The sequence below is a fragment of the Colobus angolensis genome, unplaced genomic scaffold (genome assembly GCF_000951035.1).
Source record: "Colobus angolensis palliatus isolate OR3802 unplaced genomic scaffold, Cang.pa_1.0 Scaffold587, whole genome shotgun sequence".
In the NCBI taxonomy this organism is placed as follows: domain Eukaryota; kingdom Metazoa; phylum Chordata; class Mammalia; order Primates; family Cercopithecidae; genus Colobus; species Colobus angolensis.
The window spans coordinates 93,476-96,724 of record NW_012119454.1 but is presented as its reverse complement, the minus strand read 5'-3'; positions in this window follow the sequence as shown (position 1 = coordinate 96,724).

Sequence of the window (3,249 nt, the reverse complement as noted above, 5' to 3'; positions counted from 1 at the left end):
GCCCCGATTCCTAAATTTTGTCACTCAAACTGAAACAAACCAGCTGACCGTGGTGGCTGTCATCCCAGCACTTTAGGAGGCCACCACGGGAGGATCACTTGAGGCCAGGAGTTCAAAACCAACCTGGGCAACATGATGAAACTCTAGCTCTGCAAAACCAAAAATAAAAAAAGTTAGCCTGCATGGTGGCATACGCCTGTAGTCCTAGCTACTCAGGAGGCTAAGGCAGGAGGATCATTTGAGCACAGGAGTTGGAGGCTGCACTGAACTATGATTGCACCACTGCACCCCAGCCTGGGCAACAGAGCAAGACCCTGTCTCAAAAAAGAAACAAAAAAATGAAACACACTTCAACGTCATGTTAAGATATCTATTTGCATAAGGATGAATAGTTTCTCCCTGTGAAAAAACAAAGAAAAAGGCCAGGAAAAGTAGAAATGAACAATGAACATTGGCCAGGCGCAGTGGCTCACGCGTGTAATCCCAGCACTTTGGGAGGCAGAGGCGGGCAGATCACTTGAGGTCAGGAGGTCGAGACCAGCCTGACCAACATGGTGAAACCCTGTCTCTATCAAAACAAAACAAAACAAAAAGAAGCCAGGTGTGGTGACGTATGCCTGTAATCCCAGCTACTCAGGAGGCTGAGGCAGAAGAATTGCTTGAAGCCGGGAGGCGGAGGTTGCAGTGAGCTGAGATCATACCACTGCACCCCAGCCTGGGTGATACAGCAAGACTGTCTCATCAAAAACAAACAAACAAACAAACAAACATTAATAATGAATCATTGAATGATCACTCAGACACCCAAACTGGAGAGGCAAAGTATCTCCTGGAGTCGGGGAGGATTCTGTCAATGGACCCCAGCTCCGTCTGGAAGAGGCTGCCCTGTAGCCCCAAACAGCCCAAGTCCCAGCAAAGGTGTCTCTGTGACTTACAGATTTGCACATGAACAGGAGATAGGCCCCAAAGATAAAAACTGACACTGATGTGGCTGTCTGTGGTGCCCATTTATAGAGTTTGTTTATTGTTTAAAACCACAAGGATGAACCGTGCTTCCCGTTGGAACTGTTTTCAAGTGGTTTTCCTTTGTCCCCAATGCCCCAGGGGATGTGGGCAAACTCAGGCTGTGGAAGCCGCACTGTACAGGCAGGGTTCGCCCCAGCTCTGAGCTGCGAGGTCATTGCATAATCAGGCTGTGCCTTAATTGTCTGGGCTGCTAGAATGAAAACACCATAAACTGGGTATCATCAAGAATATTTCTTGCAGTTCTAGAGGCCGGATGTTCAAGACCACAGCATGACAGAATCTGTGTCTGGGGAGAACCTGTTTCTCGGTTCACAGCTGCCGCCTTCTTCCCATGTCTTCACACAGTCATCCCTCTGTGCCTGTCTGTGTCCTACCTCTGATTCTTGTTTTTTGGGTTTTTTTTTTTTGAGATGGAGTCTTGCTGTGTTGCCCAGGCTGGAGTGCAATGGTGTGATCTCGGCTCACTGCAACCTCTGCCTCAGGTTCAAGCGATTCTCCTGTCTCAGCATCCCTCGTAGGTGGGACTACAGGTGTACACCACCATGCTCAGTTAATTTTTGTATTATTTAATAGAGGTGGGTTTTCGCCATGTTGCCCAGGCTGGTCTGGAACTCCCGACCTCAAGTGATCCGCCTGCCTTGGCCTTCCAAAGTGCTGGGATTACAGGCATGAGTCACTGCACCCGGCCCTAATCTCTTCTTATAAGGACCCCACTCCTATTGGAATAGGGCCCACTCTTGTGACCTCATTTTAAAAGATGAATAAAAACTTTATTCCTGTGAATTTGAGGGCAACGCAATTCAGTCCCCAACACATTCTCTCCTGGGAGTAAGGAGGCCTTTCCAATAGTTCTTTCTGTCTCCAGGTTCAAGCAACAGGTCACTCCTCCCACTCTTCCAAGCCTAGGTATGTGATGAGCAATGCCCCACCTTGTCACCACCTCAAGAACGTGTCCTCAATTTATCCAATCCATATCAGCCTCCAAGAATTCAGACTGTGCATACAGACCAAAAAAGTCAAATCCATCTCCAGCCAATTCTCTTGAGTCAAGAAAGAAATAGTAGGCCAGGTGTGGTGGCTCACATCTGTAGTCCCAGCACTTTAGGACACTAAGATGGCTTGAGGCCAGGAGTTTCAGACCAGCTGGGATGACATAGCGAGACCCTGCCTCCACATAAAATTTAAATAATTAGGTGTGGTGACGCGTGCCTGTAGTCCCACCCACTTGGGAGGCTGAGGTGGGAGGATCACTTGAGCCTTTGGCCTCCCAAAGTGTTCAACACTACACTGAGCTATGATCGTGCCACTACACTCTAGCCTGGGCGACAGGGTGAGACCTCATCTCTAAAAAGAAAGGAAGGAAGGAAAGGAAAGAAGCAAAAAGAAAAAGGAAGAAAGGGAGGAAGGGATGGCAGGGAGCACCAGTTAACCCCCACGGCTTTCCCCATAGCCATGGCTTATGGAACAAGACCCAGCACGTTGGGTCAGCTGTGCCAGATGTTCCCAGCCCATAGAGTCACCTTTAAGTTCTTCAGCATCCACTGGGGAGAGTCACCTCTGTCTCCACACTTGTCCACACTCTTGACCTTGATGGCTTTGAAGCCAAAGTCCCCATGGAGGCTCCATGTGCTGAAAGTCATGTTAGACCCTCAGGGTCAGGGCTTACCCACCCTTTCCATCCCCACAACCTCCCGCAAATATGACTTCTGGAGCACCAGCTCCTACTGCCCCCAGGCCCCATTTCCAAATCCTGGGCACCCAAGACAGCTCAGTGTGTTTACATAATTTACCGAAGCGCACCCAAAGCTCTTTTCTTGCTAGTTCTCAGGAATCTCAACTCCCAGCAGCACAGAATTTCTTCCAAGGATCAAATCTCTGCTCCACCCCTGTTAAACTGCTTCTGGGCTGTCTCCTGCCCGCCCCTTTCCAGGCCTAGGCCTGGCCTTCTCCATCTGTGTGATAGAGGCTCAGCAAGAAATCCCAGTTGGGAAGCCCTCAAAGATTAAAAAAAAAAAAAAAAAGTTATTTAAAAAATTTTTTTAGAGACAGGGTCTTGCTCTGTCACCCAGTCTGGAGTGCAATGGTGCAATCACAGCTCACTGCAACCTCAAATTCCTGCGCTCAGGTGACTCTCCCACCTCAGCCTCCCAAGTAGCTGGGACTACAGGCACACTACCATGCCCGGCTAACTTAAATTTTTTTTTTTTTTTTTTTTTTTTAGAG